Below are 17,661 nucleotides of genomic sequence, written 5' to 3'. Positions count from 1 at the left end.
TTTTAAATATTTTTAACACTTTTTCGTTTCTTTTCAAAAGTTTTAAATATCTTTAACACATTTTTATTTCTTTTCCTATTCGTTCGTTGTAGCTATAATAAAATTAGTTTAAACTTCACTTCAACTATTCTAAAAACTTAATTTAAAATTTGCACATTGAATTTAGCGATGTTGGCACAGATGTATCGTCTGCACACACCTGACTTCGTTAGAATACTGACGAGAAATATACAGATGTATTAAGTATGTATGAAGTTGATACACTGTTATTTCCTTTCGTTACTAAGAACAATATGTCTACGCATATGATGGCCTTGTTAAGCATGCTGAAATATTGTACAAATATAATCGACACTATAATATTTGTCTAAGAACAATTGTCTACTTTGACACTGTACTTTTTCAAGTGTTGAATAACGCTTGAATGTGACCTGGTTTTATATTTTGCTGAAAATATTACAATCCTACGGTCCGACTAATCTCATTCATTGTTTGTTGCCTTATATTTAAATATTATTTTATTCTTATTTGAAACGTAATAAATATAAAAGCCTCGGTAAAGAGTATCATTTTGTACCAGGTCCATGGGGTCCCAGCGTGCGGTTTTTTGCAGAAATCGCGAAGCGTCTGGTAGACGTAACTGGTGACCGAAGAGCGGGCGGCTTCCTCGCACAATGTATTAGTATTGCGATACAACGAGGAAATGCCGCCAACATCCTTGGTACAGTGCCTCAAGGGCCTATTTTAGATTTAAGCTAGTTATAGTAATCCTCTGTATATATCCATTATATTATATTATTGTAAAAAGGTAATATTATTAGGTACCTATAATTTGCGGCAGGTTGTGTAAAGATGGCTTCTGTTTTTGAAGCGACTAATTCGTTTATTGCTAACTTGTTAAGCCTCCAAGATATTAATTCGACACATCGGAAATATTTCGCAACAAATACTTTAAAATACTTAATGAGTTTTCTGAATGGTCTTTCATTTCTATGAATATACGAGTGTTTCTTAAAAAAAATGATACTTTCATTAATTTTGTATTTTATGTTTTTTCTACTCGGACTCACGAGCTCTTTCGATTTTATTGGGATAAAAAAATGTGTTAGGGTTTTTTCCTATTACTCGTATGTTACCATTTCCCCATATACTTTATATGGCGACAACAAAAAAGGAAAGTTTGGAAAATGTATGGAAATTTAGGGGATACTTTTTTCTCCTATAAGGATGAAAAGGGCCCGCGATCATAACTAAAAATAACACAAAAGTGGCAAAAATGGTCACAGAAAAAAGTGTCAAAAAAAGAAACTCTCAGCTACTGACTGAATGACAAGTTGTTTATTTATTTATTTTTATTTATTTATTTATGTTCAGGAGAACCAACAGCTTTAAACTTACAATAGGACAACAAGATTAATACAGAGAGCCAATTACAGGAACTCACGAGTAACTACAAAGTATATAAAAAAAATGCTAACACTGACGCGCACACACATGCGTACAAAGTGAGAAAAAAACAAAAACACAATTGAAAATGAAAATACATAGAAGCCATTAAAATAGACCCTAGGTTCGGAAACACTTAGTTCATTAGCGCCCAGAATAATTGAGGTCTCAAAGTTCGAAAGATTTTTTTTTATTTAACCAACCTATTCAAACATCGAAAATAAAATCAGTAAATCAGTGTGAGTAGTAGTATCAGTACATATGATCTAGGGTTTTAACTGCGACACAACTCGCTTTTTTCCTACTTTTCTCAACTCTTCGTGTTGAATTATTTATCATCTCTTCACTCTTGCAGTCCAAAACTATGTACCTAACTTTAAAATACTACAACTACTCACTAAATACTACAAAACAATATTAAGTAGGTATCAGACTATTAAATGCATTCTAAAAAAGGCAGATGTAATAAATGATTTAGGTACTCTTTAATCTAAAAAAAAAGTCTAATCAAATTTGCAGTCCAAACCTACACAAGTCTCTACCTAAAATCTACTAAACCATATAAAGTAGGTATCATAGCATTTCGCAGTTATTAAAACAGATACCATTTTATAGATATCGTAGCGCGAGCGAAATATTTCGTTTTTTTATCGGTGGAGTCTAAAAACTTAGGCTTTATCTAGCTTAGTGTCATTGCTATCAACGCCGGGTGACCTAGCTTATCGCCTGTCTTCATTAGCTCTCAAAAATGGCTGATTTTAGCGGCCTCGAAGTTCCGTAGCTGTTCTGTAGAAGCCAAGATGACAGTCGTTTTCAGAGAAACGAAATTAAACGCTGAAAACTCATAGAGAGATAGATAGCAATGATATTATAGAACTGTATGTAGGTTATACTCATACATAAGTAGCATAAAACACTTGCATACTATTTCTATACCTACGAAAAACCTGTTATTTTTGATTAATTTTCGCATTCCATTCATCTTTGTCATACTCGTTGTAAAACATGAGCTTGTCTCTTTCTCTTTCGGCGAGCGGAAGCTCGTGAGCACGTACACATCTCGCTACTCGATGCTAGATGTCGTCTGCGAAAATAATAAGCATTTTGGTACCAAAACTGATGTATGGAGTGAGCACTCTATTACTTCTTATTTCTTTATGCTAACGCAGAAAAATATGGAGGTATATTCAAGTAGGTAATGTCTTATTATCAAGCTGTGATCATACCCATTACATAATGAAAACAAGATTTTACTATCTTAATAGACACGAAGAAAGACCAGGTCAACAGCAGTACGAAGAATATTATCAATGTGAAGGAAGCGAAAGAGTCAGGATCGCAGCAAGTAAAAATCCGTGGTCTCTGCCTACCCATCGGGCGTATGTATTAGTCCTTTAGGTCTTTACCGACAAAAATCAAATAGTATTAAATGTATAAATTTGAAGCTATTCATTTTTGAAAGAGTTACTTAGTCTTGCAATATATCTCATTAGCCTGATGTAAGTCTAATCTTCAAAAAACGTAAATATTTTTTAAAAGTAAAGTTAATCTGGGGTTATAAGTGCAACGACTGTTGATAAATTATTTAGGTTTTCGAGTGTAGATCTACAATGTCGGTGCGTGCGCACCTATGAACTAAATAATAGTTAAAATTTGTTTGACAAGTTATAATTTAAAGGTCGCTTTATCAATTCCCAACCATTCCGACACCAACTTGTGAGTAGTATAGGCATAGAGAAATAAGTAAGCATAGACTCACTCCATACATCAGTTTTCTTACCAAAACGCTGATTAATTTCGTAGTCGACATCTAACGTCAAGTATTATTATTATTATTAAAACCTTTATTATACGAACTGTTGGCAGTCTATTTAACAATTCCTATGAACCTTTTGACCTAGGCCGCTTCCGAATCGCCTTTTTCTATTATATTTAGGTATTTGTCCAGCATTTTCTTCCATTTTTATCTATCTATTGCCATTTCTTTCCAGTTTTTTCCTATTGTTTCTGTGAGGTCTTTTTCCCATCTTGTATTTGGTTTGCCCTTTTTTATATCGAGCACTGTCATTTCTTTTGATGAAATTAAAGAATTTTAGTGTTTATTTAATATTTTCGCTTCCTAGTCCATAGTTATATTTTGTTATCTCAGTGTACCTAGATTTTTTATCATCGTTTTATTTAGGTTCGCTATAATCATGCCATAGATAAGATATGGTTAGTTTCTAGGTGTTCTGTATTGCACTTTTATCATAGTTTGTTTGTGTAAGAGATCAAGAGTTTTTATTTTATTAGGTGTGCCCAGAGTTAAAGAATATGCAGTAGTTGTGTCGTTAATGATATTTTATTATTCAAGTAGGCATATTACAATGCGCTTATAAGCGTCAAATAAAGCTACACCGGCTCTAACCCTACACCTCTGACCCGAGAAGATTTAAATCTCCCCTCAATTGGAGGAGGGTATCCCAATAAGGACGTAAGATAGTTGAGACAAAACTGTGATTTCATGCCACACCGGTTTCCTCGTGTTTGTACAATACACCAAGGAACGAAACCGGTTTATAAAATATCAGTAAAAACCGGTTTATTTCGGTTTTCCTCCGAACTTTTATAAGAACGCGAACGCTTTAAGAACTTTATTGTAACCTAAAAAAACTGTTTATTCGACGAGCGACGAAACGACCGGCGGGCATGTTGGTGTGCCACGTAAACATAAACACAGATAGGAAGGTTTTTATTGCTCTAAACCGGTTAATTGGACAAAAACTGTTCTCATAAAAACCGGTTTAAAAATAATGGTATTCGAGCGAAACCGAAATTAAAAGGTTTTGCGCCAAGTACATGAAAGCGGTTTGGAAATTTAACCGGTTTCCGAGCGTTGCAACGCACATTTACAAGTCTAGGGTTACTAGCCTAGTCGGTAGAGGCCCTGCCTTTGAAACAGGAGGTCCCGGATTCAAATTGTGGTAAGGGCATTTATTTGTGTGTTTATCACAGATATTTGTGAATTTTTATTCTAATAATTTTGTAAATCTGTTGACATTGTAATTTGTATTTTTTTTTAATTTTTAAAAGGTACAATGTAGATAATTTTCCTTATTAAGTAATTATGTTTGACACAATAATTATTGTTAAGTATAAAAACATATGTTCCTTGGTTATGAAAGTTTTTCAATGTATTTAAGTATCTATTATATATATCGTCGTCTATATGTAGGCAATAAGGTCGTGTATACATATTTTTGGCACGTTGTCCGTATCGATATTTAATACCGTGACTGTACTAAGTCGATTTGTGTAATTGTTCCATAATATTTATTTCTTATTTATTTGAATATAAGAGCGTTTTAACTACTTCATTTTTGTGAACATAGGTACTAGTCTCTTCCCGAGATTTCGTGCATGTATAAATACCTCTCACGATCGCATCGAATTATGGTCTTTATGGCAGTTCAATTTTATACTATAAACCATTCATTCATTCATTTTTATAATATACTCCATATATGGAGTAGCTATCACATAAAATGTTTGTAATTTTACATACGTTTACATAGTTTTATTTCATGATTAACTATCGCGGTAACCGAAGACAACATGTAATACCGTAACCGTTGACAATATAATACGGTAACCGAAGACAACATTACAATACAATACAAATAACCTTTATTGAACACCTCAATACAGAAACAGTACAAATAATACAACACATAAAGAAGAGGTAAACAACAGGCGGTCTTATCGGTAAAAATAGATCTCTTCCAGACAACCTTTAGGTAGCGGAATTAAAAAAAAAATGTTGTGTCAGCAGGTGTTCCAGATGCAATAAAAGAACATTATAAGTATATGAGTATGTATTTCATGTTTGTAGACATTTTGGAAGATTAGCACATTAATTTATTTGGATATTTAAGTTAGGTAATAAATACGGTAAAAATATACTTCTCGATCTTTCTTTTTTTAATTATGCTCAAAAATGGGAAATAAAATCTAAATATATGTTAATAGCAAACATAGATACTTGCCTTTATAATTTTGTTGAGCCTTTAGCTGGTTCCGTTTGCAAAACCTGTAAAAGAAAAAAAAAATGAGAATATAAACCAAGCATACGAGATAACATAATATATATCATAGTTTAATATGTGTAGAATATAATTCGTTCCTGATAGTGGGTGTATATCAACATTTGAACTTAACAGAATACCTTGGCGATCCTAACGAAATAACCGTACTTTTTCTATGAAATTCCATCACGGGATTATCACTAACTAAATCTTAACAAATCACTTTGATTTTGATGTCAATCGCTTCAGCATAATGTATTCTAGGCTTCGCTTTATTTTTTTAGAACGCCAAATTTTGAAAAAAAGAAAAACCTATGAACTTAGTTATTCATTGTGTCAAGAACATACTAAGAAATCATGGAGAATGGAAAAACATTAGAAGTGGAAAAACGTTTTTTTCTTTTGGTAAGGAAAAGTACATGCTATAATTCCCTCTTATCACCCATTATATTGTGTATTCGGAGCGTGCACGACTGTCACGCAACCTAGTGTCCGCAAGTCTAGGGGAAAACGTCAACTCACTACATCTTATAAAACTACTCCAAAACTAAAAACTACTGAACGGATTTTCATACGACTTTCATCTATAAATAGAGTGATTCTTGAGGAAGGTTTAAGTATATAACTTGTTAAGGTTTTGTGTAAATTGTTTGTAATATAACGATGTTGTCGGAAAAAATCACGCTGGCTAGGAGCTTTAATCGAAAACGCTGCCTAATCCGTTTGAGCTATAACAACACATTGTATGGTGGGGTTATTTCTCATTCATAGGTCTACAAAAAAGTCCACGATGTTAAATGTCTATCTTTTAAGGATAACTTACAATATCAATTCTTAACTTCTAGAAAAAGATCACGTAATATGTGGCATTTGCAAAGCTATTTACATGGATACATTATTAACAATTATCAAAATAAATACGTTAGTTATATTAAGCATTTCATACAGATTACAATGGTCCCTTACACCATACAATTTAAATGAATATTTCAGGAGTAATCGTAAATCAAAGTTTCATTTCGAGCCATATAATTGTACGAAAGGTTAAAGACGCTATCCGCAGTTAGTTCAAATTTTTACCACCTTATGCGCTGGGATCGCTTTACTTACCCCCACCATGCACTTCGCACGGTCCCAATATATATAAAAAGGTTTACAAGTAAGAACTATAACCGAACAAGCAACAGTTCTACATAACCCTAAAACATGCAAAGGCAAAACACATAATAGAAACTGGGTCATTACATAGCATCGTATACTCCCGGAAAACCCGAATCCTCACATCCTATCCCATATACTATATCTCAGGTAATATATAAAGGACCGACCAATCACGGCAAAGGTCACAGTTGAAACGGCCAATGGACGTCCGCTATTTGGAATGCAAACTATGTAGGCTTGATATGAAAGTGAAAGGACCAATCGCGCGCCTAGTTTCGACGTAGTGGTGGCGTATATGTGTGAAAATAGAGGTGTTCATGTGTGAGTTATGAATGACGGGTACGTGGCGTACGTGTTACGTAATTGACGTTCTAAAACCGAAGGATCAGCTTGGGAATAATCTTGAATCATTAGTTAAAGACTGGGGTCGTGATTCGACATTATTTTATTCTAGCTCATGATATAGCTAACGTAGGTAATAACTATTAACATAACTAAATTATCTAATATCATTTTCATCACCCTTGCTCGAAAAAGACTTACTTCATGTAGGTGTGCTGAAGGACAAAGGCCTATTTTGTTCCCGTGGCAGTTATGGATAGTGAAAAAAAACCTAAAACTCCCTAGGTTTCTATAGCTTTTTTCTTTAATTATGTCACTTATTCATACAAACCAAGTAGCATAAATGAGTTTTACTTTTAAAATACTGACGTGTATAATTTAATACTTTTGTTTATGTTTAAAATTATTTAATTTGATTAATTTAACAGCTGAATAAAATATTTTTACATAATTTTCAATCGTGGCTGAATGCCGAATAGGTCTGTGCCTTCGATGCCTCACCTGCCAAGAAATTACAAAATGGCGGACGAATGTTTGATATGTCACCGTATTTAAGAATTATTTCGCTTAAAATTTAGTTTTTTCTTCGCAAGTGTGATGAAAAACATTGTGTGTAACTCCGGGGGTAAGAATATTGCAAACTCGGGTCTTTAATTCCCTCCATCCTGCGGCTGTCGGGAATTACCACCCTCGTGTCCAAAAATTCACTTACCCCCCTCGTTGCACAATGTACTATTTTTTATCACTGAACATGAAGAAATGTTAAAATATACAACTTTCTTTGGGCGACGTATTAACGTCATAAATTAATATATTGGGGACAATCTTACACAGATCGACTTAGTCCCAAACTAAGCAAAGCTTGTACTATGGGTACTAGGCATAGATAAATACATACTTATATACATAGAAAACACCCATGACTGTGGAACAAGTATCTGTGATCAACACACAAATAAATGCCCTTACCGAGATTCGAACCCGGGACTGGCTTCATAGGCAGGGTCACTACCCACTAGGCCAGACCGGTAGTCAAAACTTCATAATTATAGCTAATTATTACTAAACAAATTATATTAAAAAGCTCTTTTATGATCAGACGGTTTCTAAGTAATTGTCGTGAATTTACTAAGCGTAAATACTATTTTGACAATATATTACTTCTTGACTATAAAATTATCAACCCGGGTTTGGACCCGGGTACGTCCTTAAATTACGTCCACAAGAGAGGTATGGGCATTGTGAATGTCATCTCGCTCTGTGTAGTAGGGCACAGCACAGCGGATGTCATTCCAGATCTAGAGCAGAGCCCAACTGGGGAAGTACTGCCACCTTTCAGAAAACCGCAGCCAAATAACACTAGACCCTACTCATAGTGTTGTGTTCCTGCCGGTGAGTAAGGTTGCCAGAGCTCAATGAGGGGCGGGAGGGGGTTAGGGTCGGCAACGCGCATGTAACTCATTTTCAGGGACATATCCTCAGGTGACAAGCAAAAATCACTAATTACCACCACAAGTTCTTAGCCATAATGAACCATATTGCTAGTAAAATAAGGTTGAGTTTCGTTTAATATTTTTTTAGTAATTAGTGAGTTTTGTTTGTCACCTGACGATATTATTGTCATGTCTTGTTACATAATATTATCATCTATACCTCATGTTTTGCACCGCCTACAACTGATCTGATTAGCCTAAAGGTTGGTAGAGAATGCCTTATCGCATTAAGTTCGCCTTTTGTACAGTGTGTTTTCTTAATGTGCAATAAAGATTAAATAAATACATATCTTTTACCTTTAAACGAGCAATTATTGTATATATATATTGAGCTATGGGATAAAAAAAACCGGACGCCTACCTAATAAAACGGTATGCAATATTATTATTATTTATATCAATCGATACAGGTAAGTAATAAAATTATAGGTAAAAACGATTAACTTAATGCTTACTAAGTTAATTCAAGCCTTACTAAGCAGATTCAGTAACATACAATAATAGATGACACTGCGTCTAGACATAGTGTCTGTATGTAGACAATAGATTGTTTTGACTTAAAACGCGAACTTAGCGCCTAAATCATATAGGCAATTAAATAATGGAAATTCTAGTGTTAAATAAATGACAAATAAATATCAGAAGACATCTCACACAGATCAACTTAGCCGCAAATTAAGCAAAGGTGTACTATGGTTACTAAGTACACGACACACTAAACAAACACCTACACAATATGGGTAAACCAGACAGCCCCATGTGCAGAGCGTGTATGGAAGAAGAGGAAACAACTAAACACATTCTCCTAGACTGCAAACAGGTAGAAGTATACAGGAACAAATACCTAGGGACTCCGTGCACACTAGGAGGCAGTTAGCGACATGAAAGCCTTGCTAGGCTTCGTGGAGAAGCTGGGGTGGTTGGAGTAGCGCTACCTCGTTTCACGCAAAATAGGCACGATGGTTGTCGATTTGCGGAAAATGCCCAGAAGCACTTACTAACTATGGTCACTAGACGACGATATACATATACTTATTATAGATAAATACATACTTATGTACATAGAAAACACTTATGACTCAGGAACAAATATCTGTGTTCATCTTGTCTTATAATAATTTAAAAAAAGATATAAATGTTGCGAAACTCCGCATAGCGCCCGTGTGAAGAAAGGATCTTGTTCTTTTCACGCAATGTCAAAGTACGATTATTTTTATTACTACCTACAAGAGAAAGTATGTCTATAAATACATATAAAGCTTAGCACAACATATGTTAACACGAATATTATACTTTTATTTGTATAGGTATGGATATACGGTTGAAATTTCAACAATAATTGTTTTGAGTTAAGAGGAGAATATTCACTATATAAACGTAGTCCCCATTTCCCTCTCTGGATATTGAAATTTTGGAAAATAGTTTTACACAATCTGATGTATAAATGTTAACATTATGTACTTAATAATGAACCTCCAGGTCTATGATTCTTAAGTATGTTAAGTACTCTACATTGTACTTCAAATCCATTTGTATATGTGACTGTTTGTGTTCTAAATAAATTAAAAAAAAAATATATTAAGCACGGTATGGTACAATGCCTCAAGTGTCTATTTTAGATATAAGCTAGTTATAGTAATCATCTGTATATATTTATTATGTATATTGTTATTGTAAATAAATACTTTTTATAATAAAAAAATAAATAAAAAAATCACGGTATTATAGATAAGATATATATTCAAATAAAATGATGATACAGGAAAATTGATAAAGACTAAGTTTATTATTGTAAATACAATAAACTAAGATCCTATACTCCAAATATTACTATTATGTTAATAAAATAAATACATAGCATTATTTAAGAATAATAATAATAAATATTATAGGACATTATTACACAAATTGACTAAGTCCCACAGTAAGCTCAATAAGGCTTGTGTTGAGGGTACTTAGACAACGATATATATAATATATAAATATTTATAAATACTTAAATACATAGAAAACACCCATGACTCAGGAACAAATAACCATGCTCATCACACGAATACATGCCCTTACCAGGATTTGAACCCGGGACCATCAGCTTCGTAGGCAGGGTCACTACCCACTAGGCCAAACCGGTCGTCAAAAAAATTATAAATAATATGTTTGATATAGTAAATACAATAAACTATGATCCTATTACTATTATGTTAATACAATAAATACATAGCATTATTTAAGAATAATTGCCGTAGTTATTAAAGTTATGTGCACATTTCTTCACGCTCCTTATGTATTATTACATATTTACTAGTAGATAAAAAACTTCCTCATTGCTCTTATGTCCTATAAGTTCGTCGACCCGTACGATGCCCTTCCTTGATAAGCATTGCACTTAACACGATTTTTTCTTTTAATACTTCTAGTGTCATATACCTATTAAATAAATAGAATATAATAGAATAATTTATTACATTACATAATATAACAAAAAGAAAGTATAATGTGCCACGAAATGGCCTCATCTCAGCATGTTGCTGGTGGCTTCCAGCGCTGATCTTCTGATGAATAAATATAAAACGTAAAACAAATAAATAAATATTACGGGACCATCTTACACAGATCGATCTAGACCCAAACTAAGCAAAGCTTGTACTTATTTATTTATTTAAGCTATATTGCACAATAGAAATAAGTACAAATGGCGTTCTCTACCAGTCAACCATAGGGCAAAACAGAAATTCTCGAATGTGGGTGCAGTGAGAAAAATATTTCAAAACTATTTGTACTATGGGTACTAAGCAACGATATAAAAACGAATACAGATAAACATACTTATATACTAAATTACAGTTCTATGTTAAATAATTAAGCCAGTAAGTTTAAAGACTAAGGTGCATTGGGATAAGTTCGAAAAAGTCATATTTTAAACCAAGCTGTTTTTTCGCCTAAATAGTGTTTATAAAAAAATTAAAAAATATAAATACATCATTTATTTCAGGCTTCCTTCCCATAACACAATGAGACAAACACATAACGACACAATGGCATACTATATTCATTAAAATAAAAGCAAAACTAAAATACAATAAAAAGGTTAGTTTTAAGAATTCTATGATGATTAAATATGTATTTTTTTGTCGATACAGTTTATTGAAAAAAAAATGCGGAAATTGGCATAAAAAACTTAAGCGTTAATAGCGTTTATGGTGCTTAAGACCATTGTGAGTTCACTGAGACAACGACTCGACGAACTAAATATTTTTTTTTTACTTTGAGTCAGAAATATATTTATACTTTAACTTTATTAACAATTAATATATTTCACATATTTTAATTTGTAACAAATAATATTTTGTTATAAAACTAAACCTAACTAAAAACTAAAAATCTAACTCTAAAAAGGACATACAGCCAAAGATGCTGGCAGCATTTCGCTAAATCGCAATACTTATTCGTTGAGCGAGGAAGCTGCCAGCTCTTCTGTCCCCAGTGACATCAACCCCGCTTAGCCAAATCCGCAAAAAAACTCTAAACGCTCAGGCCCCACGGACCGAAAGTCTCGACACCAAAGACAACAAAGCTGTAATTTTTCACTTTTATATTTCTAAGCTTAACATGAGGTCTACATCTCACAGAGCCAATAGTTTTAAATATGCGACGAAATCCATATCACGCGAGAAATGTAGGTATGCTCAGCCCTTATCATTAAGCCTTCGCCAAACGGACACTGAACCTATCCACTAGATATGTCTAACGCAAACAAACAGAAAAATGCCGTGTTAGTTCTAGCCATATTGTGTATCATAACCGTATGTGATACGAGTTTTGCAGGGACTTACGCTTGTTTAGACGGGGCAGCCCTATAAACGAGCTCGACATTAAAAACGCGATAACGAAAGTGCAATAAGTTGTAGTGATGTGCATATTACATATCGATGTTTGTAACCAGGGCCCGTACATTTCACGCCGTTGACGGAAAAATTACGTCACGTTGCATAGAGTATGATTCCAATTAGTATTTTCGTAATAATTAACCATTTATCAACCTCTTGGGTAAACTGATTTTAGATACTTGACAATCAGTACAGAAACGTCTAACTGACTTTCATCTTAATGTCACTCAACTAAATAATAGATTATTAGTATTTTAAATACCACATGTTTTTTTTATTTTTAAGCGTTTTTTTTACGTAACAAGTATTTATTTTTCTTAGCGTCAATAGGTTAATTATCTAAATATGTAGTGTTTTAAAAAACACCCCGAATTGATAATACGTCATTTTAGCGTTAACGACATGAAATGTACGGGGTTGATTTGTAACATTTTAAATAATTTTTTGCCTTTATTTTTACGCTTTGAAATGGGAGTCACACATATGAATTTGTAAAAATAATGTGTGAAATATAATAATATTTGGTACCTCTTACATCCCCTCATTAAATTGTCAAAAAAGCATTTAAGTTTTAGTTTCGACTCTGCGCACGCTTTACAGATTTTTAGAACACCATTGTTCCATGACTGGTAAAGTGCATATCACAATATGTCACATTATCCAAAAAAAAAGTGTCAAAAATTATTAGACAGTTACGTCATATCGATATCTTGTCAACAATATCGATAAATGGTCAGCCCTAACCTAGGGCACGCCTAGATAGTACAGCCAGTGCAGGAGATTGCCGTTTTCATATCGGAAGATAACGAGTACTGAATTATATTAGATTATGATAAGGCAGATCTATTTAGCCTAAAATGATAGTGCCAAAATCTTTGTATATGTAACTTGAAATATATTTTACTAGCGATTTTAATTTTGAAAAGCATCGTAAGCTACATTGGGGTAACTTCGATGGCGTGGTTATTTTGAAAATGGCAAATGTCTGTAAAATCAGAAGCAATTCCTACTTTAGCAACACTTTGGCGACCGCGACTCTAGCAATTTTTGACAACTGGTCTGGCCTAGTGGGTAGTGACCTTGACAATGAAGACGATGCCCCGGGTTTAAATCTCGGTAAGGGCATTTATTTGTGTGATGAACACAGATATTGGTTCCTGAGTCATGGGTGTTTTCTATTAAATTCAATTCAATTTATTTATTTTTGACTGAACACAGTTGTATTCTATGTATGTATTTATCTATATAAGTACGTCGCCTAGTACACATAGTACAAGCTTTGCTTAGTTCTGGCCTAGATCGATCTGTGTAAGATATTGTCCCTAAATATTAATTTATTAATTATTTACCTACTTACGCTACTGCAACGCTTCCCAAGGTATCTAACGTACTGTAGTAGAAAGTACTAGGTCTTTAGCATTTTCCGAAATTAGCCCGCTTTCGAAGTTATACCAATGCACCTTACTTAATTATTCTGATTGTAAGCGTTTCAACCAAAAAGCCTGTTTTAGTATTTTACAAGCTTTTAAGCGTTAGTATAGGTAAAAAACTTAAGTAAGTCACCTGTTTTATGTAGTTGTGACGTGTTCGAATAGACAATACATGTTTAAAAGACACACACAAACAAAAAAAATGTCTATTCGAACACGTCACAACTACATACAACAGGTGACTTACTTAAGTTTTTTACCTATACGTGAGTCGGGTGACTGATAAATTGCAATATTATGGTACCATCGAGCTGATCTGATGATGGGGACAGAAGGTGGCTATAAGAACTTTGTGATGAAACAACGCAATCTAATTGTGTTTTGGGGTTTTTAGAATTGTCTCGATGAGTATTAGTTGCCTGTGGAAATAAAAGTAATATCAGCGTCAAAAGCTTGTACCAAAAATTATATTATAAATTAATTATATTTTTGGTACAAGCTTATTATAACACAATTTACAGTAGGTAATGTTAAATACGTACCTATCTAATAGATAGCTATCACAATATTAGCTAACGACATTGAAATTGTTATCAATATTATTTATAAGGCAAGGTCCTTGATAAATTGCGATATTATAAAATAGTTTCCTTACATTTTTTACTTTATTTTAAAGCAATCAGTCTAATGTTGCTAGGAAAAATAAGTGACCTAATTGCAATAAAAACACACATAACTGTCATAAAATTAAACTATGATTAAACAAACTAATCATTAAAACTAAAATATAATAGAACTTAAAATAAACTTATAAATAAAAAAAATGCTCCCCAGATCACCTTCATGCATTATGGTATCCAGAAGGCTGGCAGCGTTACCTTTTTGGATGGCCAGCCTTATCCTCTGTCTGTTAGACGCTGGGAAATTTCCTTGAATATTATATTTGCGCTAGGCCCCACGGTCCCAGAGTTGCTACGACAAACGGCGCAAATATGTAGCCCTCACCGAGGACAGCATATTTGCGCCATGACAGTGGTCGCCTGGAGGTGGGACAGCACGACGCAGGTGGTGTCCCACACAAGCGTCCTCCCAAGCTTCCAATGAGTGACCTAATAGATACATGTGTATTCTGCCCGTCCTAACCTATGGTGCTCAAACTTGGTCACAGAGAGTGAAAAGTCTAAATTGAAGGTTTGCCAACGGGCTATTGAGAGTAGCAGTATCCGGAACACCACACTGCGCTCAAGAACTCGCATTGCTGACGTTGGCGAGAAGACTGCTAGGCTGAAATGGGACTGGGCCGGTCACGTCTGCTGCATCCAGACAGGTGGGTTAGTGCAGCTACCAAGTGGATGCCAGAACATTAAGTGCACATCACGAAATGGACCCAATTTAGCATAATGCATAACATATATTGTATGAATTTTACATATGTATTTGAGTCATTTGTACGTTAGAACCTAGTTTAAATGCGATATACATCCCACACCAAATGATAAATGTCATAACTCAAAAGAATGTATTATTAGTTAATATCAAACCTGCCGGATAAACAAAAGTAAACAAACTAGTGTCGCTTAAACAAATTGTAAACAAACGAAATATTAATCTTAGGAGGAAACGCCTACTAATGTTTACATAAACTTTTTTAACTACGAGTAAATATCACAACGGATAATTGAATTGTTACAATGAGTTTCTCTGAGTATTCGACTTTAAATATATTAAAATAAATGCAATTATTTTGTAGTTAAACACCAGAATTTGATTCTTAAATTGTTTATATTAAAGGAAATAATTAAAAAAATACGCTTCAGCCAGGACTTGAACCCGCAATCTCTGCAATGCGTACATTGCTCTTAACAAATTGAGCTACGGAAACCTACCAGAACCTCGCAAATCCTTCCCTTATGTATATACGCCTTCTGGGGTGGCGTAAATTAAATCCATTCATTCCATTCTTTTCTTTAATATACAGATTTCTAGGTACGTCTACAATTATTCAATGAAACAAACTGAAAGCACAAAAATCGGCTAACTTTGTAAGAAAGTTTCAATTCAAAAGAACTCGTTTACAAACTTTATAGTAGATTGTTTTTATATACACAGCATCTCTACGAATGCAAAATAAATTCGCTCAAAAACCTTAAAAAGTAAAGCATAAATAACAAATGTATTTCGATTTCCAAAAGAGAAAGTTCATTTAGCAATAGGTAGTACCAAAAATTCTTGTTGTACTCGTTAACTGTAATGGTTGAATTAAGATTTCGTATACCAAACTATAATTGCGTAATTTTCATGTTTGGGCTCCCACTCAACTCCTCCTGAGACCCAAAAGCAATTGTTTTGTTTTTGAATTTGGAACCCTTAGTTACATAATAAAAGTTCAAAATACATTTTGGAATATGTACAAAAATTTGTACTCAGGGTCTTAGGAGATTAAGTATCATTTCGATACGCTGTATTCAATCGTAAAAAGAATTAACCAGTCACGTGCCGCGGCGCTCCCATAGCAAATACTAAACGGACGCCAGGCGCGGGGCGGGAGTCGCACGTTTATGTCTATATTTTTGTCTATTGAAATACCAATTTTCATTAATTATTTAGGTTTTATAGTTAAAAAAATCATATTTTTGATGACTCGTAGATAATAAATTGTAAGGTAGAAGTACTAGTGCTCGACGCTGCACTAGTACTCGACATGGGTACTTTATGTCAGAGTAACAAGGATTAAGTTCGAATACAGAAAAATCTTCGTTGTTCAAATTGAACCTATATTTCCATGAAATAAAGTGCCCATGTCGGTGACTAGTGCAACGTCGAGCACTAGTACTTCTACATTATACAATAGTGATCTAATGAAGCTTTTCAATCTCGCACCTTACTTAGGCAACTCAGCAACGTTGCCTAAACACGGTACTCGACAGAAAAGCTCTCTATTACCTATATCACGACTGTATAAAATACTATTACATAAACTAAATTTTACCTCATCACATTATTCATGACATTGACATAATTGGTGCTTGATTCATAACAACACGAATTCGAAAGTGCCACCGAATTTTCTTAGAACTTTAACTGGATTGTCACCATCGACCAATGGAGAATCCGATGTGCAACATATTCGGGGAAGCCTTGTGTGTTTGTGTGTGTGTCAGCGAATTTAACGTACGTGTGATTCTAATGCATTTAATTGTGTAATTTTATGTATTGTTTACTTTGAGAAACATCGCTGAATCATCGGTGTAGGTACATAAATATCATTAGATTAAATCAAATGGGATACTAGAATTTGCCAACGATTGCGTCTGAATAGAAGTCTTTATCGTTATGCGTTAGTATTTATTTCTGATAAACAATTTCCTGTAAAAAAAATCCTGTGAACTAAAATAAATATCAATCTAATTTACTAGCGGTTACAGGATTGAAGTGTTTTTAATTAATACCTATTTAGTTATTTTATATTGCCTATTCATTTTATTAAAATAAATAAATATTTGGGCATAGTCAGTCTTACACAGATCGAACTAGCCCAAAACTAAGCAAAATACGGCGTCCTCAGGGACGATGGTAAAAGGCCGGACGGAATGTCATTGATTCCGTGGGAGATGGGACGGGTGCTGGTGTGGGACGCTACATGCGTGGACACACTAGCCCCATCCCATCTTCATGGCACTTCCGTCTCACCGGGTGCAGCGGCGGATGCAGCTGAGCGAAAAAAAAGAGCTAAGTACAGCCGCATCGGCCAAGAATATAGTTTTACTCCTTTTGGTGTGGAAACACTTGGCCCGTGGGGTCCCGGTGCCCTGAAATTTTTTGGGGCTTTGTCAAAGAG

General features: G+C 34.1%; 2 protein-coding genes across 3 annotated transcripts in view; one reads left to right on the top strand and one right to left on the bottom strand.

Moving 5' to 3' along the window:
• Positions 1-17,661, bottom strand: part of LOC133524599 (broad-complex core protein) — a 178,187-nt gene that overhangs the window by 29,367 nt on the left and 131,159 nt on the right. For both annotated transcript variants that reach the window (XM_061860717.1, XM_061860715.1), the window contains one exon: positions 5,472-5,515. The gene's annotated coding sequence lies outside the window, so the exon portion shown is untranslated. The remainder of the gene's footprint in view (positions 1-5,471; positions 5,516-17,661) is intronic.
• The window catches only part of LOC133524590 (protein real-time), a 289,768-nt gene that overhangs the window by 256,724 nt on the left and 15,383 nt on the right, over positions 1-17,661 (top strand). The window lies entirely within an intron of this gene.

This window comes from Cydia pomonella, chromosome 13, assembly GCF_033807575.1.
Source record: "Cydia pomonella isolate Wapato2018A chromosome 13, ilCydPomo1, whole genome shotgun sequence".
NCBI lineage: Eukaryota > Metazoa > Arthropoda > Insecta > Lepidoptera > Tortricidae > Cydia > Cydia pomonella.
Note: the sequence above shows the minus strand (reverse complement) of the source record. Positions and strands in the feature narration are given on the sequence as shown.